General features: G+C 41.2%; 1 long non-coding RNA gene across 2 annotated transcripts in view; it reads right to left on the reverse strand.

Annotated features, from left to right (window-relative positions):
- The window catches only part of LOC310681412, a 58,066-nt gene extending 40,318 nt beyond the window's left edge, over positions 1-17,748 (reverse strand). The window contains exons 1-2 of one of the 2 annotated variants that reach the window (XR_014513259.1): positions 17,590-17,728; positions 8,050-8,148 (exon numbers count right to left, since the gene is read on the reverse strand). This is a non-coding gene — a long non-coding RNA (uncharacterized lncRNA). Of the gene's footprint in view, positions 1-5,028; positions 8,149-17,589 lie in introns of those variants that run through there. The other variant, XR_014513260.1, reaches the window with a different exon arrangement.
- Positions 17,749-24,596: the final 6,848 nt, after the last annotated feature.

Genomic DNA, 24,596 nt, shown 5'->3' on the forward strand with positions numbered 1-24,596 from the left:
GAATTTTCCATGCTTGTGTTTTGAGGCACAGTTTGTCACACACAGCTAAATGATGTATTCTTATTAGTCCCACTCAATTACCAAGTCATCCCTCTGTGCACTGCGTATTGGTTAATGATAGTGCCACAACGCTTGCGTCTACAATACCTGTGATTTTAGTGATTCATAACCACTCACTAAAACTGTGAAAATGATAAATTGACTGCTGTTGATTAAATGCCGCCAACAGTATGTTTCGTATGTGTTTGTGGTTGGTGGGAAGTTAAAGAAATAGCATTGCTCCAATCATTTAAATATCTAATTAAGCGGAGCTCTTGCTAGATATGGGGAGGGTGGGGGAGGGAACATTCAGTGGAAGAAAAGAGCATCAAATACAATGATGGAGGAGGAGGAGGAGGAGGAGGAGGAGGAGGAGGAGGGAGACTTCTGTGTGTGTGTGTGTGTGGACATCTGCTCCGATGTAACATTGCAGGCCATACACAAACAACGGGGAGGGGAGAGAGTGTAAAAAATGAAAGTGGGGGAAGCGAAAAAAGTACAACATCTTTCTACGCTCACTGCACAGCTGCACATGGTTAATTTGATGGCTTCAGCTGACTGCCAAGATTAGCATAGCTAGGACAACTGTGTCTATGCCACTAAAAGTCCAAGTGACAGCTCATGGAATTGGGGCAAGTAGAGAAATGGGTTGCCTACCTTCCTAGGCAAAGCGAGCCAGCTAGCCTCTCTCAGAGCTCTGCGGCATGGGCCTAAGACAGGGCAGAGAGACGGAAACATCAACTGTGAACAAAGATTAATTATCTCTGTTGCTTTGGTTAATGTCTTTTCTCCCCCTTTTGCTAACTCTGCTCCAAAAGCCTTGCAACTAATAGAAAACAGAACAGCACAAGGACAAGAGGAGTAAACATCCCCTTATCCGAAATAGGGCTTGCAGTGTTGGAAGAGTCCAGGTCACCTTAATAAAGAATTTGACTTATCCCCAGTTCCAAATTGAACCAGTTTGATCTTTTAAGTGTAAAACAGGGTGGACTCAGATATTGCTTAATGCAGGTCGAAAGAAAGCAGATTGTCATTTGTGATTGTGGCTGCTCATCTTGGCTACAATATGTAATGATGTTGTTGGGTTCATGGCAACCTATATACTACAAAGAAACATATTGTGTGCAGTTCATATTTAAACACAGTGATTGCAAGCTAAATTTAAGAGCAGCTTTCATTCATTTAGGGAGTTTTTTTATATGTTGTGGTTAACGGAAGTTGAGCACTAATGTAAGTTGGATGAGCATAACCACCGGCAAAAATACACATTTTCCTGATGACACAGGAAATGTGCAAAATGGCAAAGATCATAAGCAGGAAGTGTTATCCATTGTCTGTTTTCTGTTTTACTTTTAAAACTTTTATTAGTTTTAAAACATACAAGGGAAAAAGAAGGAGGAGGAAGAATTGCCACCTCATAAGAAAAAAACACTTATCACATACAATATTTCACCTACAATCTGAATTACAACAAATACTTAAAAAGAATCCATGTACAAAGATAATAGAAAACGGTGCATTAAAATTATATACAAAAACTAACTACTAGTAGTACTACTACTACTAAGTAAAAATAAGGCTATGTTTTCAAAAATAATACCTTGGAAAATATCAGACCAAGCAGGTGCATATTGACGAGGCAATATTCAAAATACCTCAGATATGTTGACATTCTCCAACGTTGTCTGCACACTATACCTATTGTATGGGCAACACTTCTGTCTGCGTGAGAATGCCCTCCCATTGACACTGATGGGATGGGAAACAGCTGACACAGGTTGTGGTAACATCACCAGTGGTAGATATATGTCTGTAGGCCTTTCCATGTGAGTACCCTAGACCTCTGGTTCTTTTCCAAAAGGCATGGGACATTCAAAAAGTGGGACTGGAGGGGTGGAAGGCAGGGAGACCAGCAATAGGTGGTTCTAGAGCCAATGACAGGTGGAGTCACCTGTTAACAGGTTGTAAGTAAAAAGGCCAGGAAGTAGGGGCAGGCTGAGGGTAGAGTGAGGTTGGTTGCGTTGTGCCCCATTCACTCTAACAGACCAGATTTCCACTGGGGCACTTCTCTCCCATCCTAACCCTTGCCCCCTGCAGCCTTTGATGGGGGTTAGGATTTCCCTGTAACACAACTCTCTTTACTTCAATGAATGGAGAATTAGAGCCAACCTTTCCGAGATTTGACTAAGGGTCTCTAAGGAGAGTAGATGTTTCATTTTTGACATTCAGCCCACCAAGCTGGCTTCACCCACAGGCTGAATGCTATTCTTCTTCACAGCTCTCTCGTTCTTCAGGCAGTCACTGTAAAAAGGAAACAAACTCCTTCTACAAAAAGTTATTATATAGAAAATAAAGAAAATAATTACCTTTTAAAAGAGCTTCCCATATAGCTATGGGAAGCTCTTTTAAAAGGTACCATTATGACCAGCTACAGCTGTAGACTTTTTTTCAACCTGGTGAACCTGGTTGATCACACAGGTAATATTTTCTGCCATGTATGTAGTATGGGTCCAATATGATTGCACAAAGCAAAATAGGTGTAGAACTGGAAAAATACTAGCCAAAACAGCTTGGGGGAAAATACCGTCTTTATGAATTAATAAGAATTATAACTCATAATTTAAAGAAATTGAAGGTACTATGGAAATTACATGGAAGAGGCATTTATTGTTGCTGCCTACCAGTCACTGTAAGAAAGATGGGTGGGGAGGGCTTGGAATGAACTAATTCAAATTAACTAATTCACTGACATATAATATATATATATATATATATATATATATATATATATATATATAATATATATATATTATATATTAGTGTGTATATATACACACACTAATTCACTGATATATATATTAATCTGCATCACACCCAAAAGTAATTCCCTTAATTTCTGAGTGAACTGAATGTGAATTAAGTTCCTTTTGCAGTAGCTTTTGGGGGTCTCAGTATAATTAGGAGAGACATATTTTTTGCAATATATCCATGTGAAAATGTGCTGTTTAGAAAATATGCCCAGCCTCATGCCATTTTTGTGCTAAAGCATTTCTCCAATTATTTTTAATTATGCTTTTTTAAATATGAGTTAGCAATTGAGCTAAAATATAATTATGCAATTATTGGGGTGGGGGGACTTAATTCACATTTTTGTTACGCACTTACAAAAATAAGACATGATTACGCATATGTTATGTCTTGCTTCAGAATATTCCATCAGATACCAAAAGGATGTTATCCCTTTATGAATGATTTGTTTTAGGGAGCAAGCCTAAACTGGGATGAGATTAGGATCCAGCAGATCTCTGGGTGCTGGAAGGTTCCTGGTGTGGCTGGGCTACACTGCGTTAACTTCCTCATCCTTGGCTCAGTCAGAGATACAACCGAATGTGTCAATTATATTCATGTATATGAATTAACCAAATACCGTATTTTTTGCTCTATAAGACTCACTTTTTCCCTCCTAAAAAGTAAGGGGAAGTGTGTGTGCGTCTTATGGAGCGAATGCAGGCTGCACAGCTATCCCAGAAGCCAGAACAGCAAGAGTTATTGCTGCTTTCACTGCACAGTGATCCCTCTTGCTGTTCTGGCTTCTGAGATTCAGAATATTTTTTTCCTTCTCCAAAAACCTCCTCCAAAAACTGGGTCCATCTTGTGGTCTGGTGCGTCTTATAGAGCAAAAAATACAGTACTGCATGGGGTATTGCTGTACCAGTCGCAAACCAGGTGTCTTTAGCTCTTCTAGAACAAGGTACACAAAGCAAACCATTCTAACTTACTGGCATGTGAGAAATGAGCCTGCTCCCACATTTTGGTGTTTTCCTTGAGGAAACAGCTGTGATTGACAAGTACTACAGATAAATACAAGAGTCACACACATTGGGGAACAAGAAGAACAGTCTTGAAAATGAACCGGACAATTCAGAAGGATCTTCCTCGTTAATTCTGAAGCTGTTATTTGCACTTTCCTAGTGTGTGAGTGCATGTGATTTCATTTTGTCCTCGAGATTCAGCCATTGGAAATGGGTCAACACTTGTCTCACTTTGAAGGGATTTCCTGGTTCACTTTGAAGTATTCATTCTCACCGTGTTAAAAAATTCGTTGTCGCCCAAACCAAAGTTAGCATCAAAGAGAGGGCTTCATGTTCTTCCAAAGTTAGGTTTAATTCTTCCCCCACTGGGGAAATATGTGTGCTCTGTGATAGTGCTGAATGCCCACTTTACATCTTGAGGGTCAAATAGCAGCATCATTTGTTTATTTCCACACTTCCAGCTTGTGCTGTGCATTGCAACTTTTAAAGATTTTGTTTTTATATTCTTTCCTTTCGTGGTTTTTCAAAGTGAGATACTACAACCATTCGTGGCCTTTGCCAAAAGTTCCTTTTGAACGTAATAGATATTGCAAACTTTCAAGTACGAACGAGTAGGATAAAACAACATTTGTCAAAATAAAGACCCAAAGTATAAGGTGTCATAAAAATGCACCTGTCATTTTCCATAAATAAAGTTAAGCAGATTTAGTGTGAAACAATTTACACAGAAGTATGTAAAATGGGGAAAATTCATAAAAGATTATCTAGTTGTAAAATGCAAATCTGTGAAAAAAATATCCATTTATATCATCAGCCACATTTTAACAGATGTCTATTTTAATGGCAAATATATAAATAAATAAATAAATAATGCCAAGTGCACATAATACATTGCCTTTCGTGATTTTTTAAAATAAAACACACACACACACCAGTTACTTTTAATATGCCTCTTGCTATCTCCATAGTTTTGAAAGAAAATTGGCCTTAAATCATATACACGTTCAGAATGAAATATGGATTTTAAAAGAAAGTTATGGCTAATACTTTAGGTGTCTGCATTACTGTCGACAACAGGATAAGCCATCAACAGCTAGTTACGGAGAGAGAGAAAATGGAATCAAGTATATAACATAACCTGAGAGAAAGAAGGTAAAAAGAAAACAGAAAATGGAAGCTTGGAACAAAATAGATATTTTATTCTTACAAACTAATCAGTAAAAAAATATTAGCCATGATCTAGGTCCATACATACAGATTATGATTTTCTAGATAGCCTCTTTTTCAGATGTACTTTACACTGTTGAAATCTTAAACTTTCTTTAGGCTGCAATCCTATTCATCAAAGAATGTCCCACTGAGCTCAAAAGGGGTGACTTTTAAATAGACAGTAACAGGGAATTAAAAGTAAGATTCAGGAATGGGGGGCTGTTTCTGATCTGCATCATTTTTACATTTGCTCAGCCATAAATTTATTCTGTCCTGCCTATGCAATAACTTGCAAACCTATTTCATTTTAAATCTAGGCGAAAATTCACACCAAACCACCTGGAATTTCCTGTTCAGTGTGATTTTTAAAGAAACTGGAGGTCTATCCATCTTTGCATTTTGTCATCCTATAGTGCATTTTACTTCAAAAGATTACATTGCTATTGTATGCAAGCTTTTGAACTACACATCTTCATTCGAGCACAAAAAATTCAAAGCAAAGGTAAAACAACATTAGACATCATTGTATATCCTGACTGGTGATCATCATCGAAGTGAACTGAAATGTCTCTTTACCTTTTTAAACATCGAATTTTACCTAGAAACTGAAAACCAAATGACATGCATGCTGTACATAAAAGTTACAGCAGGAATGAAAACACATCTGTTGTGATCAACACAACCATGTAAAAAGAATGGATCAAACAAAACAAAGAAAAAGAGTGAAGTTAAATAACAAAGTTTGTAAGGTTGTTATAGCAGCTGCTTAAACCTCCTAAACTTGAGTCTCATCAATCAAACAAGAAAGGAAGAGATTAGAACACTGGAGAAAGAAAATCTAAATTAATACAAAGAAATATACTTATTGTTCACAGGAGGCACTTGCTTTTTATATCTACAAACCAAGGAACAAAAAAACAAATAGCATGAAAGGAATGAGAGGCATCCAAGCCGCTGTCTGTACAAAGTTGATAGGTTAATTTCTGCATAAGTGCATCCCACAATTTCTTCACCCTTTGTTACAGCAATGGGAAAGGAGATGGCTTCTACTTACTATCCAAGGTCATGCTATCTGCTGATAGGAATCTGAACAAAAGTTCTGTATGCACATACAAAGGAGAATCAAGGAGCAGAGTGTTTAATAGTACTACTCTTGAATTATTTTCTTTTGTCCAACTGAAACAAAAAATAGAATTGTAGCAGTGGGAGAGACCTTGGAAGTCATCTAGTCTAACTCCCTGGATCTGAAAAATGGGGTGCAGCATTTTAATATTGCAGATATTAATACTGTGCAGCATTAAGCCATCAGATGCATAAAAATGGATTCCTTTTAGAATAAAAATTGTCCAGAACCATAAATGAGATTCAAAACTTTACTAACCAGAACTTCTTGAAAACAGGTACAGAAACATCAATGATACATCCAGAAAGTTATATAAAGCATATGCATATTAAAGCATAGTCTCAGCATTTTCTTTAGAAATATAACATAACTCTAAGAGGCACCATTAGCACATCTTTCTCTCACTGTTCCTAGGAACAAAATACCAAGGCAAAAAACCATGGAAATTTGCGACTGATACTCACATGAAGGCTAGCAGAGGATATCAACATTTACCAGTAATTATTAACTAACTGAAGCTCAGAGAACTCTTTCTAGCTTTAGTATTCCAATGGAATTTTCTAGTGTTAAACCCTTAGCAATATACATACAGGCATTTCTCCATTTCACTTTAGGCAATTAAACAATTAAACTTAACGGTAACCACATCACCCCTGTTGGTTAGATAGCTCTCCAACCTCTGCTTAAATCCCAAGGCTTGTTTCCAGTGTAGTGTTGGTCCCATCAAGGCAAGGTTGTCCACTTGCGCAATGGAACATTCCCCCTCACCCGTCTCCTGGTTGCCCCCCCAAATCTATTCTGAGAGTTCCCCCAACCCCCCAGAGCAGACCTGGGGAGGGTGTGCAGTGGGCCCAGGGGAAGGAGAACTGGGGAAATCTTCTTGTAGCAATGGAAATCCCTGACAAGATGGTTTACTTTGGATATGAGGCTACACTGACATAGATTTCCACTCAACCCCCTCCAAGAGGTGGGCAGGGTTTGCGACACTGAGCAGGCTTACCTGGCCAGGTGCCACCCACCTTGCTACAGGGTGGCCGTTGCCCTGCCCCCATCTCAGCAGGCCAACGGGTTGCCAGCTGGGTGTTGGGTAAGGGCCAGAAAAGGCCCTCTTCAGCCGATGCTCTTTGGCCCAGGCTCACTTGGTTTTCTTTCCAGGTTCACCCACCCAAGCCTGCCTAAAATATAACATGGTCTTCTTTTGCAGGTTAACCTCTTGCTTCCTAGGTCAGCGGATGCTGCTATTGTCATAAGATGGTTGCTGTATTCAGAACCATGAAGGAATTTCCCTGCATTGGCAGGTTTTGCCTTCCCTGTAGCAATTCGTCACAACTTTGGCAGTTTTAGGCCTTGGTCGGTATTCTATAATCTATCTGTGAGTCGGGGGCGGCATAATGATGCACCCCCATGTGGTGGCGTTTGCAGGGCCCGTTAAAGGATTGATTGTGGAAGTCACTGTCCCTAGTGTGGTGGCATATAGGTCAAACTTCCGGCTTTGGTGAAGTGGGAGGGCACGCTGTGTAAGTTCACACTTTACAGTCCCCTCCCACAACACCTGACTGCCCTGCGCATCCTCAGCCCCTGTTGGGTATGACAGGGATACCTTCCAAGGCCTAAGCCAAGGTTCCTACACCTGAATTCAATAAAGCGGTGGCCTAATTTTAAACCCATACATTGTGGTCATGTCTCATTTCTGGGTGGTGAGTACCGGGGTCAGGGTTTAGCGCTTGGGCTCACAAACCTGGCTTTCTAAAGCTTGCACTGCAGCAGGCGTGGGGAAGCCTTTTCAGCCACATTCCCCAGGGCTGCATGCCGTTGGTAGGCAGGGCCGGGGGTAAAAGTGAGCAGGGCAACAGTGGCAACTCATACCTTTGTATAGTAGGCTACATTCCAGTCAGATGCATTTGTCTCCATGTAGGAAAGCAACATTGCCGCAAGGCAAGGTCACATTCGAGCCGCACAAAGCACCTGAGAAGGGCACAGAACAAGGCTGGTGATAGAGGTGGGTGGAATGCAGAGATTCCCATGCATCAGACAAAGAGACCCGGATGGCCACATTTACTTCCAGTTTCCCCAGGCCTGCGCTACAGAATAATCCTGTCACAAGGGATGCAAGTATCTTGTTTTCCTCCTGGGCTGAATAAAGCTACTCAGCACAGAGTTTTGTTTGCATTCCCCTTTTAATTTTCCCGATTTCCCATTTATCTCTAGTTTTGCTGAAAATATGCAGTCACAACACAGATATTTTGTCACATGCATGCACCCCACTTGGTTCATTGGGTCTAAGCTTATAGGCCAGCCCCCCCCCCGATGTAAATCAAAATTTAAAGTTTGCAAATCAAAATTTACAGACATTAAGAATCTTGCAGTATTCTGTGGAGCACTAAACTTCAAAATAGAAAACTAATGCTTAAACTGTAAGGCAGTAGTAAGCAATGGCTTAGAAGGGAATGAGATATAGAAGTTAAAGTTTAGTAAATAATTTGAAATCCCATAGGTATAAGAAATATTTCTTATGTTCCCTCTGCTGGTGGGGAGCTTGTTTTGGCTTTTTAAAAAACCAATTAGGCTGTAGTTTGAGGAAATGTCCTTTTAATTATAATTACCATATGTTGGACTTATAAGCACATTGGCTATAGATTATTTTTTACAGTTTATTTGGAGTTTATTGAATATATCCTTTGCATCCCAAAGTCTCCATGTAATCTGTAAAAAAAAAATCATTTATTCATTCTACCCTCAAACCCCAGGAAAAACTCTAGAGAGAAATATATATATTTCAACTGACACATTTAAGCCTGGACACTATAAATACCTCATAAAAAGGAAGAACTCTCGGATTTTAACTTTTTAAAAAATTAAAAGAAAGTGCATGGGCCTCAAGAGAAGGGAAAATTCCACCACAGATTGGAGCAAACTCATAAGGCAACAAAAACACTGAAGTAATGAAAAGATTACAATTCTAAAACTGGCATTCTGCATGAGCAGGAACACTAAATAACGAGAGAGCTACTAATAAAATGGGAATTTATAGAATAAGGGTTACTTCCTGCCAGAATTGGAAAACAGGCACCTGGAGGATATTTTTCCCTAAGCATTAAGTCAAACTAGGTTTAGTCATTCTCTCCATTTGGTCACACATTTTGACATGAAATGTATTCTTAAAGCCCCGGTTGGAAATACAATGGAAAAATAATCTTGCATTTGAAAAGAAAGGGTGAAATCCTGCTTTCTGCATGCAGAGGCCAGGTGTTATGGTAGCATAAGGAGCAGATTGCAAGCAAGGGAATGAGTCAAGCCACTCCTGCCCACTCCTTGGCCTTGCTTGCTGCTCCATAACAATAGCCCATTTGTGGAGGGAGACCTTGGAGTCAGGCTATAGTTTCTGAGAAGCAAGCAGAGATAGGGGAAGGGAAGAATCGACTGCCCTCTCCCTCTTTGCTTCATGGCTTCTGCTACCCTCAAAAGGAAGTGAAAAGCCCACACTCTTATCCATGGGTAGGCAAACTAAGGCCCAGGGGCTGGATGCGGCCCAATCACCTTCTAAATCCAGCCCGTGGACGGTCCGGGAATCAGCGTTGTTTTTACATGAGTAGAATGTGCACTTTTATTTAAAATGCATCTCTGGGTTATTTGTGGCGCATAGAAATTCATTCATTATTTTTTTTCAAAATATAGTCCGGCCCCCCACAAGGTCTGAGGGACAGTGGACCGGACCCCTGCTGAAAAGTTTGCTGACCCCTGTGGTTATCTATGGCATAACACTGAGCATTTTGTATATGCTGGGCTCAGGATGCTGGATGACTCAAACAAATGGAGGATTGTTGTTGTTGTTTAGTCGTTTAGTCGTGTCCGACCAGAGCACGCCAGGCACTCCTTTCTTCCACTGCCTCCCGCAGTTTGGTCAAACTCATGCTGGTAGCTTCCTCTCTTGTCCCCTTCTCCTTGTGCCCTCAATCTTTCCCAACATCGGGGTCTTTTGCAGGGAGTCTTCTCTTCTCATGAGGTGGCCAAAGTATTGGAGCCTCAGCTTCACGATCTGTCCTTCCAGTGAGCACTCAGGGCTGATTTCCTTAAGAATGGATACGTTTGACCTTCTTGCAGTCCATGGGACTTTCAAGAGTCTTCTCCAGCACCATAATTCAAAGCATCAATTCTTCGGCGATCACCCTTCTTTATGGTCCAGCTCTCTCTTCCATACATCACTACTGGCAAAACCATAGCTTTAACTATACGGACCTTTTCTAATGGAGGATTAGAAAAGCATGAATTGTCATGTTCTGGCCTGTTGCACTGCTGTAGGCTCAGCACAGTAGGAGGATACACATCTCCTTCTGCATTTGGTGAGCAGGCTTCAGTGCACAAAGTTTCCAAGCCTGCTGACCGTAAGTAAGGGCGAATTACTGCCAACTGCTATAATTAATCTAAACTCAGGGATTCAAGATTTTGTTGAGACGTGGTTGTTATAAGTCACTTATAGGAAGCGGGCATCTCACTTGTGTTTCTGTGTTTGGTGGTGAGATTTCTGCCTCAGTGGCACTAAGAGAGAGGCTAAAGGATCGGGATGTTAAACTGCTGTGAATGGAGTTTCACTCCTCAAAGGAGCAGATGTGTAGCTTACAAGTAGCAGTGGAAGAGAAATTAGATTTTGTTTTCATTTTAATGAGAAACTAACCCGTACTTCATGAACCAACAAGCAAACCAAAACACAGCTGTCTTTTGAAATTTGTACTTTACTGAATTTAGTGATGCTGTTCTCCAACCAAACAGTATGCAGCAAGTGCATATACTAGGGAGAAATGTACATTAAAAGCGTTTATATTTATGAAAGCAAAATAAGAAACTCCATTAAATTAGGGGAAAGTGCTTGCAGATATTTGTTAAAACTGGATCAAAAAACTTGCTTATTGGGACAAGCTTGAAATAAAATGCTCACGAATTTTCATGAATTTTTTTTTAATGTGAATTGCCACAGACATGTGGAGAACCGAATTTAGGATTGGGAAAATGACAAACCTAGAAAACCAGAATGGACAGATTTGCCCACCCCTACTTGGGAGACACTCCTTAATTCTATACTGTAACTGGAGACCCAACTAGCTTAATGGCAAAGGATGCCTATTTCCAGCTTCAGCTGGTTCATCAGCTGTGGCCTTTATTGGGCCAAGATAGAGAGGCATAATAGTTAACTGTCTAGTATCCTCTTATTTGGATTACAGCACTATGTAAAGCTCCTTGTCAAGATGACCCAGAAGCTTGTGCAAAATGTGGCCGTGCGTGGGGAGCGGGACAATCAAATGGGGTTCATATTAAGGTAAAGGGACCCCTGACCATTAGGTCCAGTCGTGGCTGACTCTGGGGTTGCGGCGCTCATCTCGCTTTATTGGCCGAGGGAGCTTCCAGGTCAAGTGGCCAGCATGACTAAGCAGCTTCTGGCGAACCAGAGCAGCGCACAGAAACGCCGTTTACCTTCCCGCTGGAGCGGTACCTATTCATCTACTTGCACTTTGACGTGCTTTCGAACTGCTAGGTTGGCAGGAGCAGGGACCAAGCAACAGGAGCTCACCCCATTGCAGGGATTCGAACCGCCGACCTTCTGATTGGCAAGCTCTAGGCTCTGTGGTTTAACCCACAGTGCCACCCGCGTCCCTATGGGGTTCATATTACACCAGCCCTAAAAGATCTGCAGTGGCTGCTTATTTGCTACCAGACCATGAAAGTGAGAGTCTTCCTGAGGCCAATGTAGCACCATGGTTGCCTGAGTACAGTATTTGGTTGCCCAAGTGTTGGAGTATTGCATGAACATTTAATCAGAGGATCACAGCACATGGAGAACACATGTTTTGTATTAAGAAAGCTCTTGGATCAATCCCTGGCTAGGAAAGGCTCCTCTCCAAAACCTTTCAGAGCCACTGCTAATCAGAGTAGGTGCTGAGCTAGATTGGCCAATGGTGGAAAGCAGCCTCATATCCCCCCAATTGTTCATGTCAACGGCACAACACTTTATCAGTTGTAGCATCGCGCTATGACAATATCTTGCAGCTGAAGATTCGTCACATGATCCTCAGCCCAGCAACTCATGAGATTGGGCTGTACGGTAGTTAAAATTCAGAATCTGGTTCCAGAGCTTGATGGCTTTTTGCCATGGCTGCCCTTCGTGTTTGCATCACCCTGCTTGCAAGAAAGTTGGGTGTGTATATGACACCGTGAATGCAGACTCCGTTTTATTCAGCACCCTGGATTTAATTGCATCTGTTGTTTTGCATTTGTTTCAGTAAATAACCTTAGCATCTTCCATTTCCCTCTCCCAGACATTTTCTTTGCCTCTTAGAGAAAGCGTTTTTAAAAAATAAAAAAAAGTGAGGAAGCGAGCTTTCTTCATGAGTCTCCGGCCTTACGTAGTGGCCTGTCCTCCCGGTGTCCTTCCCTAGGCCCCGAGTCATGCATCACTCATCTTGTCACATTGAACTCCAGATGCTCCTACCCTAGAGAATGCTTTGACTCTGGCAATTTTTCTTCATTCTCACTAACAATTTGGTAATGAAATATTGATTTTTAGTTAGATTCATATTGATGCTATTAGGTTTGCATTGATAAATCATGCTGGCCTCCTGTCTGAGAGGCTAGAAAGTGCTACACTGAACCCTGGAGATTACAATCAACTCATTGATGTGTTAATTTGATGGATTTTTTTTTGTTCTCTTAGAAGGAGTGGGAGGGGTAGAGGAAGATTTTTCAGTGTGACCCGTTGTAAAGTTTTCACAGTGAAATCAGGGACAGTAATTGCAGGTCTTTGCATGTAAGCCTGCTTATCTTTCTGCTTATGCACCAATAAGGTTTTTTTGTGGGGGGTGGGTGGGTTGGTTTTTTAAACAACCCTAAATAAATAACAGGGAAGAAAGGGTGCCTATGTAGGCAATGGTGAGGGGATAGAGATGATATGATGTGCACCCAGATTTTCACAATGCCAAGAGGTGGGTGGGGGAGGGAGGGAGGAATCCACAAGGTATTTAAATCCTAATTAAACTGGTTAGGGGCTGAAGTCTGTAAGCATTTTTTTTAAAAAAAGTATTTATAAAAATATCCTTCAGTGAAGCTCAGTGAGTACTGAAATGGGACATTCTCTGCTAGGTCTAGTCTATTTGGAGACGATGGGCCAGGATATTTTCTCTCTCTCTCTCTCTCTCTCTCTCTCTCTCTCTCTCTCCCACTGCCCTTTCTTTCTTTCTTTCTTTCTTTCTTTCTTTCTTTCTTTCTCTGACTCTCTCTCTCTCTCTCTAAGTATCACTTAAGAAAGCTGTGGTGCCTGCATGTATCTGTGTCCTATTTAAAACCAGCCTTTAGTTGTGATTTATGGCATTGTGCAAACGTAATGCCTGCCATTAAGGGACAATACGTGCTGAACTCACGGATTGTGCCGAGGTGCCTTTCAAAGTGGTGAGGGGAAGAAGGGCTTTTAAGAGGATGCTTAAGTTAGGGTTTGGTGTTTTGCTTTGCTTTAAACTGAGGCCATTTAACACCCAAGTTTTGCCCTGTTATTTACCACTCTAAATCCTCATTTGCTTTGGCAGACAAATGTTCGTGCCAGTGTCATACCAAAGAGATCAGAAACCCCAACTATGGTATTTCTACTTGGCTGTCCTTACAAGAGACATTGCCACCTCTGCTCAAGGCTGGCTTCAGAAATCCTCTTGGGATAGCCTTGAACCCTCTAGTTATTTAATAGGCTCCAGAACTGTTTGCACTAGTTATTGGTGCAAACTAATTTGTATCTAATTGTGGGATTCCTTCTAAACTGGCCTGTTTTAAATACCAGCTTTTTTTGCTTTGCTTTTAGATTTTAACAACTTTGTGACTTACACAGTAATTTTTGAATTCCTAAAATGAAATGTTGGAAACGAGGTTTCTACAACAGTGTTACCTAGTGGTTAGAGTGTTACACCGATCCTGGCTCAACTGCACTGACTGCATAGTCGTTTCTGGGCCCAATTCAAAGTGCTGGTTTTGATCTATATAAAGCCTTAAACAGCTCAGGACCACAATACCTGAAGGACTGCCTCTCCCATATAAACTGTCCCAGACAATGCGTCCATCATTTGAGGCCCTTCTTTGTGTGCCTCCTCCACTTGAGGCCCAGAGGGCTGTAACACGAGAATGAGCCTTCTCTGTTGTGGCTCCCCATTTGTGTAATGCTCTCCCCAGGGAGGCTTGCCTGGTGCCTTCATTATATAATTTTAGGCACAAGACAAGACAATACAGTGGTACCTCTAGTTACAAACTTAATTCATTCTGCAGGTCCATTCTTAACCTGAAACTGTTCTTAACTACAGGCGTGCTTTCGCTAATGGGGCCTCTTGCTGCCGCTGCGCCACCGACACACGATTTCCGTTCTCATCCTGGGGCAAAGTTCTTAACTCGAGGTAACTCTTCCAGGTTAACAGAATTTGTAACCTGAAGCATTTGTAACCTGAGGCGTGTGTAACTCAAGGTACCACTGTATTGTATAACCTTTTAAATGTGTCTGTGGAAAGGGCGGGGTTATTGTTTTGCTGTTTGGTTTTACTTGTTTTTATCCTTTATTTTATTCTGTGAACCGCCCTGAAATCTTATGATGAAAGACAGTATATAAATCTAATAAAAACAAACAAACAAACTGCAGCCAAGAAGACCCAGGTTCTACTCTCCACACAGTCATTAAGTGCCCTGGATGGGTCACTATCTTTTAGCCTACAATATTGTTGTGATAAAATCCGGGGGGGGGGGGGGAGAAGAGAACAATGTACGCCTCCTTGAGTTCCTAGACCAAGAAGGGAGATATAAATCTATTAAATAACTGCCATGTCATAAAAATACTGATTTATGGCCTGCAGATAATATACACTTTCAGGTAGTAATGTTATACAATTAGCTATATAAAGATTAAGGGATGCGGGTGGCGCTGTGGGTTAAACCACAGAGCCTAGGTCAGCAGTTCGAATCCCCACAACGGGGTGAGCTCCCACTGCTCGGTCCCAGCTGCTGCCCACCTAGCAGTTCGAAAGCACGTCAAAGTGCAAGTAGATAAATAGGTACCGCTCTGGCGGGAAGGTAAACGGCATTTCCTTGCACTGCTCTGGTTCGCCAGAAGCAGTTTAGTCATGCTGGCCACATGACCTGGAAGCTGTACGCTGGCTCCCTCGGCCAATAAAGCGAGATGATCGCCGCAACCCCAGAGTCGGTCACGACTGGACCTAATGGTCAGGGATCCCTTTACCTTTACCCTTATAAAGTTTCCCTTCTTGCAAGGATGGTGAGTCTGTGACACTTTCTATGTTGTTGGACTGCCATTCCCAGGCCATGGGATATGCTAGCTGGTGCTGATGGGAGTTGGGGTACAGCAACGTCTGGAGGCCACAGACTCCCTAGTGCTTGGTCTAAACATACAGGCAAGCAGCTCCCTAATATTTCAGAGAGGGAGCTGTCCCTGCCCCATCAAAAGATCTCAGGGATTGAACAGCAACTTTCGGTGTGTCAATCATGTGCTCTACCACCCAATTACATCCCTTCCAAAGGAATCTGGCATTTGTTGGTGGTGGAGAAATTCAGTCCTGTAATACTGCCTGTCTGCCCTGTCCCAGGTGGCACATAGCAGAACACCTGAGAGTATATGGGGGCAGTCCCAGAATCATAGTCTTCCAGAAACTCAAACACAGGGGCAAAACCAGAAGTAGGGGCAGAAGTTGGGTCCAAGGACTAGCTAGTTAACAAGGAACACAGGCCACAGAGCTCCTGTAAAGGCATTGTTCTAGTACTCTGTACCGGGAACCAAAGACTTTTAAGCCTGAGTTGTCAGAGCTCTGCCTTGAGAACAGCTGCAGATCCGAGATGCCTTTGTCGACTTGCTCATGAATATCCCTTTACCCCAGAGGAGTCCTTGTTCCTCAAGTGGGCACTCTGGTGTCTGGCAGGTTCCGGTGTCTGGTGGCTTCTTAACTTCCACCTGATTCTGTGGAGCTATTTGTGTCTTGAGAAGAGGAGGAGGAGGAGGAGGAAGAGGAGGAGGAGGAAGAGTTTGGACTTGATATCCTGCCTTTCACTCCCCTTAAGGAGTCTCAAAGTGGCTAACAATCTCCTTTCCCTTCCTCCCCCAAAACAAACACTCTGTGAGGTGAGTGAGGCTGAGAGACTTCAGAGAAGGTCACCCAGCAGCTGCATATGGAGGAGTGGGGAAGCGAACCCGGTTCACCAGATTACAAGCCCACCGTTCTTAACCACTACACCACACTGGAGGAGGAGCAGGTTGGATAGCCATGACCCCTGAAGACCCCAGATCCCCTTGCTTTGCCTCACAGTCCCTTGACGTGGGCTGCACCTCTTCAATCTTAGCTTTGGGGAGCTCCAGATCCTCCTTGGAAGAGAATTCCTCCATTGTGGGCATGACATTGTCACTGCAAAAAATCACGTCTGGAAACTCTAAAATGAAAATTCAGAGCTGGATTTCTACAGCAGTGATATATAGTGGTTAGTGTGTCACACAATAGTAAATGAAAACTGGGTTCAAATCTCCAGTCAACCTCTGTCTCCCAATGACAAAATCACACAAGGAGCTAAGCAATTGTTTCCTGCAGTTTGGTGTAGTATCTGGATTGAATGTTTGGATGCAGACCTGTTCTGATGAATTGGTTTCCCAACCCTTCCTGGATCATGACACCCACAAGACCCCAAGGAAAATATCGGCATGAGTTACTTGTTCACTGAATAAAATTTATCTGTTTTCATTTGACAAATATTGCCATTTATGATGTTATACAGAAAGTGTTCTGGTGGAACCTCAAATGCTAATGACAAGTAGATAATTTTTTGTTCCCCTTTCCTGTACATCTCCTTTCAGGCACACATTGGATGAATGCAGAGTCTGTTGTTATTTATCAAATATTGTTAAGCCTTCCACAGAAAGTAGATAAATATACATAAACTAGGGGCCTGAATATTCATGTTATAGATTGAATTAAAATATGTTTTGTGGACAATGAAAGAGAATTTAGCAATCACTTCAAGAAATTTCAGAGGAAGCAATTTCTAACTAGAATTAAATAAATGAGTAAATTATCTAGTTTGCTGGTTTTCAGACTGATGTATACCTGCCTCGTGCCCTGAAGAGAATACTTACGCTCTTGTTGAATGGTGCAAATTTTAGATAATAGTTAGATAATAAATAATAGTTAGATAATAATGTATGGGAAGGCGGATGGGACGGGACTCAGAACTGAAATTAAAATCCAAAGTAGAAATATATCTATATAACCATAATTTTTAAATACACACACACTATCTGATTCATTTTAAGTTCAAACTTCTCTTTCTACATCCTATGACCATTTACAATAAAGAAATACATCTTGATGTGTCAAGAGAAGCAATTGCCCATACCTTCAAAGGATGATGTCAATGGTGAAACTGTTAGATAAATTCTGTTGTGCTATTGACATCTTAATGCCACACATTCAGCTGGTATGAGATCAGTAAGGCAAACAGCTGAGTTCAGGTTAATCTCTTTGAACCTCATGGCTCAGCCAAGCCCCTCAGTCTGACATTCTAAACTGCCAGCTTAAAACGACCCCCCTTTCTAGTTTTACAGTAAGCAAACCACCAAGAACAAAAATAAGGTAATGCAAAAATAAAAATAAAAACAACCATCATAATGACAAGTTGAGCACAGCTAGTACAATCCTACCTGCTCTGTAAATATAAGTTATGGTAATCATAAATGTGCCTCACCAAAGTGTTTTGTATAACAAAACATTTAACAGAGAATCCTACTTTATTTAGATGTTTATGGCTGCTCACTTCACACATTATTATTCTCTTAGGAACATAGGAAGCTGCTGAGTCAGACCAGTGGTCCAGCTAGCTCCATATAACCACGTTGCCTGGCAACAACTCTTCAGGGTTTTGGATTGGCTGGACCATCTTGGAGACACCAGGGATTGCACCTGAGGCCTTCTGCATGCAATTCAATGTGCTTTGCCCCTCAGTTCTGGCCCCTTCCCAAGCTCACTTATTGCAATTATTCTGTGAACTGCCCTGAAGCCTCCAGGTAAAGAGCGATATATAAATTCAATAAATAAAATATTGGTATTATTGAACTTCTTAGTGGCTTGTTAAAACAAAAAGGTCTCCAAGCGGTTTACAGCATACAGTGGTACCTCAGGTTACAGATGCTTCAGGTTACAGATTCTTCAGGTTACAGACTCCGCTAACCCAGAAATAGTACCTTGGGTTAAGAACTTTGCTTCAGGATGAGAACAGAAATTGCACGGCGGCGACCCAGCGCCAGCGGGAGGCCCCATTAGCTAAAGTGGTACCTCAAGTTAAGAACAGTTTCAGGTTAAGAATGGACCCCAAATTAAGTTCTTAACCTGAGGTACCACTGTATTTAAAAGCATAAGTAAAAATACACTGGGTATTATTCAACACAGCAGTAAGGAAAATGTTCTGCCGGTGTGGCAATTTTTTTCAGAGCAACATTCTTCCCCTTTTCCCTCCTGCAAACTGTCTCCTCTCAATCTGTTCCTTCCACATCAGATTTAGTGGTGGTGTTGGATGCCAGTCTGCAGCGGGAAAGTGATAGGCAAGAACAGAAGGGAGCTGGTCCCCTGTCCCTCAGACCTTGTGGGGGACTAGACTATATTTGAAAAATAACAATGAAGGAATACCTATGCCCCACAAATAACCCAAAGATGAATTTTAAATAAAAGAACACATTCTACTCATGTAAAAACACCAGGCAGGCTCCACAAATAACCCAGCGATGCATTTTAAATAAAAGGGCACATTCTACTCATGTAAAAACACTTTGATTCCGGGACTGTCCGCAGGCTGGATTTAGAAGGCGATTGAGCCGGATCCGGCCCCCGGGCCTTAGTTTGCCTACCCACGGGCAAGAAGAACCAGCTTCCACCATCATTTCTGATTCTTCATTGATGGAAATTATCTCTTCCTAATGCTGCTTTTTAGCAATGAAATAGGCACTGGGCTTTTCTTACACACCATACTGCATAAAATGTACATTGGTTCTCAGTACCCACTGTGGTACTCCAGATATTGTTAGACTACAACTCCCATCATCTCCTATCATTGGGACATGCTGGCCCTGGCTGATGGGACTTAGAGTCCAACAATATATGGCAATATTCCGGTAAAATATCCAATAATAAGAATGGAGTTTGACATTCTCCACGGTCACAAAAAGAACATGTACCCCAGAACTTCAGAGGTGTCTTGTCACATGGTGGGGTGGGGTGGGCGTACGATCTCCCTCACATTCTCAGGTTTGACTATACATTTTAACATCACCCATTCAGAACATCAATTCTACCAATATGAAAGGCTTAATGCAAAGGTTTATGACCTACAAGTTCTTTCGGCAAGCAAGTATATAGATAGAGAAAACAATATTATCTAAATGTCAAACCGCCCTAAAATACTTTAAAATCTAATAAATCATTTTCTTATTAGTTTGAGCTGAAAATATAAAATTACTTTCGTCTTTATTTCAGTGTTGTAAAAAAAGCCAGGATGACTCAAATTAAATTATGTGGCATAAGTTATTTTCATCACTGTTTTTTTTTAATTTCATTTCCAATGAGATGCTTCAAATCAAATATAATTCTACTATAGCCACAACTACATTCCCACGACTTGATCCAAGATATAACCTGTGGCAGCAAACAACAGTATTATTATTTATTTTATTCACAATGTTTTCTAGGAAAATATTATTATTCACTGGGCTCTGGGAGATATATGTATATATTTCCGATAGCAGAGATCATGTCAAATCATTACCTATATTGGTGAGAGACATAATACATTTTAGGAAAGGATTGATCTGGCTTAGAAGAAAAAGATCACATAAGATCAACTCAGCCACCAAATATTCCACAACTCTTTTAGTGTCGCTGTTCCCCAAGAGCTCTGAAAACATGCGACAACTTCTGATATGTCATTTCAATATCCCTTCCAAAAGGACTGTGGTTGAAGAAACCTTGTAAAGCCAAGTTGGAAGGTAGAGCTGTCAGTCACAAAACTGTAACACCATCATCTCCTTCCCTTTCCCCCAGCTGGCTAGGGTTTATTTTTCAAATGAAGAGCTTTAGAGGAAATGTATCACTGTGGCCATCACCCTGAAAACCTATCCAGATCAATCTGGATTCAAGTTTTTGGTGAACTCATTCCACATCCTATTACATTGCTTTGAATCTGCATTGACCCAGAATACCTTTGTGTATAGGAATAACCACATGCTAGAGTCATAAAGAGCTGATTTTCACTAACTGGCCCTGATCCATTGGCTTATAGAGTAGGGATTTTGGAAATTTACATGTCAAGCATTTTATTTTATCTTTACTCAAGGGCTTTGCTTTAAAAGTGACATTTTAAAAAAGATATATTACTTTGGTAAATGAGCAAGTGCATAAGATACAAACAGAGGAAATATTTGTCTTCCTGTTTAGTGTACCATTACATGTTGTTGTTGTTTTTTAATCTAGCCACCTGCAAAAGATTATCAGAAAACTCCACGGATTCATCGGAATGCATGTAGTTTGTGGTCCAAATGAAAGAAAGCTTTCCCTTGACACTTGAAATTCGGTTTCTGCAAGCTACTGAGGAAATGTCTACATGAAAATTTCTCCAGCTCTCCTCTTTAGTACTTTTGCACCAGGAATTCTCCAAAACGTAAGATATGATGTGGCAAAAAACACACCCACCCAAACCCCCTACTCTCATCTTACCATATATCCTGAACCACAGGGTACCTGGCAGTAAATCCCGCTGGAGGGAACAATCCCATAGTAGATGCTGGTGTGCAGTCTGGCACATAAACAGGCCCAAGGTCCAGTCAGACCAGGTTCCCACCTCTGCAGCTGTTCCAGGGGGAAGGGCACCTGGGGGTCAGTCCTGCACAAGCACAGTCCCAAACAGCTCCCTGGAACATCCAAGCCAGAGTCCAACCAACATTCCCATGTTCGTTGATGAGACACTCTGAATGATGGGCAAAGAGACTGTGTCTGTCATGACATCCAAAAAATGCCAGACATTTGTGGGTTGTGGAATTTGTTGATGTGAAGTCACAAACTGGAAATGCCACAACTACCCTCAAATGTTCAGAGAAAACAGGAGAACCAAGCTCAGTTTCTCCCATCCTTAAGCACAAGCTCTTAGCAGGTTATCAAAAAGCTGTTATCAATACAGCATATTATCAATACAGTGGTACCTTGGTTTGCACATGTCTTGGTTTGGATACGTTTTGGATTACAAACACGTCAAATCCGGAAATGTGTGTCCTGGTTTGCAACCTTTTTTAGGATTACAACCTTTTTTTGGGGGGGATTACGAACAATTTTGGGGGGGAGGCCCTATTGGTGAAAGCACGCCTTGGGTTACAACCTGTTTTGGTTTACAAACGGACCTCCGGAAAAGATTATGGTAGTAAACCAAGGTACCACTGTACAGAATGCAGTATTCTTTGCAAATTTCACTGGCATAAATTGCTCTTTGTCAGGAACTCCAACCTTCTACACTTATTTGCAGCTCTAGTCCACATGCCACAAAATGTGATACCATTTTTTAATTTTTTTTTTTGCATAGCTCTATGTTCTAGTATTGACCTATTATCCATTTTCTCATTCTACAGTTCAATGCTAGCAAAAAGGCTAGCTTTGCTTCTTTACTTCAGGGTTTCCCATAGGCATCTGGTGGGCACTGTGAAAATACAATGCTGGAGTGGTGGGTTATTGGCTAGATCCACCATGCTCTTCATATGCCACTCCTAGAACAAATATCTGTCTACTTCTCTGATGCAGTGGTATGTGGACCTCAAATGTGATTGCCAGATTTGTCAAAAATATGACCACTAATGATATTTGGTGATAACAAATCATCCTGAATTCAACAGTTCAAATCCCAGTTTCAAACAGTCCAGCCCCAATCACAGAAAAATAGAACTATTATTTTATAGATCTCATCTGCTGCCATTTTCATGATCTCCAGAGTCTGAGGCTCGGAGATGATGAATGTTACTGCCCCTGGGATTTGTGGAACTCATGTGGAGTGTAGCTCATAAAATGGATGCTTCTTATGATTACTTAAAACAGACAAAGAGTCAGTTATCTGGTGTAGAGGGATAGAAGAAGGACTATGTGGCACAGTCCTCTCAAGACAGTGTAGCACCTCAGAACACATGCGAGAAATTACTCATTATTATAAAATTTATTATATTTTATTAATATAATAAAATGATTGTTTTCTAAAGACATTTGAAGGCAGCCCCGTTCAGGAAAGTTTTTAATTGTTGGTGTTTTATTGTGTTTTAAATTTTTTTTTGGGGGGGGGGCACCCATAGTGGCTGTGGCAACTATGCTATTTATCTAGAAAAAGAAGTGCCAGAACTCAACATTAATGCCTCCTCTGTTGTCTTAGAATGGCATTGGTGCCCACCTGAGAGGTGCCAGAACTGAGTTCCTGTGAGTCCTCCCTGAAAAAAGTGATTTCTTCTTCTTCTTCTTCTTCTTCTTCTTCTTCTTCTTCTTCTTCTTCTTCTTCTTCTTCTTCTTACAATTAAATTTATATACAATTTCTTATTGGAAAAAGCACAAATATCAAGGCCTGCCAGCATGTCAAAGGCAAATGCTTTCTCCCATTTTCTAATTTGTGAATCAGCTATTAAGTTATCAAGCAAATCATTTTAAAAATTATTTGTAATTGTCATTGAACAATTGTTCATATCCTTAAGAGGGGGGGGGACAAATAAAAGAACACTCAGCTATAATTTCGGTTGGTGAATATTTTTTGTTATATATATATAATAGCAAAATGAAAAGAACCACTTTGGTTTCTAAAGCAGTTTCTGGCTCATGTGAATCTAACTTGTGAAGCCTAGAAACGTATGCAGTATCAAGTATATCTATAATGGAATTGCGGAGTTTCAAATGCATATATATGTGTGGTTGTTTGCTGTGGAGATAGTTTATTCCCCATAAAATAAAGAAACAATATTAAATGTGCTAAATCAATGTTCCTATTAAGCTAGCAACAAATAAGAGTGTGGTTAGCTGTAAAAGAATCCAACTTTCCCTCTAAAACATATTGCTTGGATCCATAACTCCTCATTGCATCATTTCAAGCTAGAACCCATTGTCTCTTTATGAATGCCATAGCACTTTGTTAAATAAAATTACTTGCACACCATGAATGTGTACATCTGGAGAAGCTTTTCTTTTCCCATCACAAAACAAGCCATTCTAATGAGCCACATCTTAACAAACTGAACTAAAACACAGCAGGACCTGAAACTCAGAAAAAAAGGATGCTGAGGTTTTCATTTGTATGCCACAACCCTCCAGCCTGCAAAATATTATGAAACACCAAACAGTAATACTGCATGAATTAAGGCATCTGTATCGAAAGCTGTCCATTAAACAATACAGAATGCAGGCACACTAATAATAAGCCCATCAATCATGCATATATCATCAAGTACAAACTGGTTTTGTCAATATAGTAATTCAGCAGTGGATGGGATTGAAGTCCTGAGTGAACCACTCCAAAACTTATACCCCTTTTTATTACATTTCTCTAGTTCAGTGATTCCTAATATCACTTTGGGGAGGTTTAGTCCACTTTTTTGTTGCAGAACCCTTTTTAATTCTTCTAACACAGGCATGGGGAGTCTGTGGCCCTCCAGTTGTTGTGGGACAACCACTCCCATCAGCCCCAGCCAGCACGGCCAATGTTCAAGGATGCTGGGACTTATAGTCCCACGGTGACTGCAGGGCCACAAACTCCTCATCTCTGTTCTACTGACACCACACTGGACAGCCTCAAATACCCAGGACAGTCACAAGTCTTGGCCTCTTTGGCCTAGTTCGCTGGCAGGCCATTGAAGTATAAATGCCCCCCTTGGTTAGCCTGCAATACCCGGAGAAGCCAGCAGCTGTTTGAATCCAGATAAGGAGACAACCGTCTCTTCAGACCTGGGGAAGATCATGCTTTGTAAACCTATAAAGGCTTTCTTTCTGGAGTGCCTTTTGGCGCGGCCTTTTTGGAAGGATCCAACTAGGCCACTATTTCTACAGCAATAAAGACCTGAACCTTTGCACGCATCATACACCCTTATTGGCTTTGGGAAACGGTGAAAATGGACATTGTCTGGTAACACTATCACCTTCATCTCCTTTTATGGTTGCATAGGTTCCTTGTTTTGAAAGAGCCATTACTTCACACAAAAGTACATTTGACAGCATCACTGTCCTACACCTCTCTGATGATTTCACAGTTCTCCGTTGCCTTTTCTGTTCAGGAATGGGGTGTGCTGCTGATGGACATGAAGATTCAGCCTGTACCAACCAAAGCCGTATTTAATTTTTATGGGAAAG

Source organism: Podarcis tiliguerta, assembly GCF_965153285.1.
Source record: "Podarcis tiliguerta genome assembly, chromosome: 7".
NCBI lineage: Eukaryota > Metazoa > Chordata > Lepidosauria > Squamata > Lacertidae > Podarcis > Podarcis tiliguerta.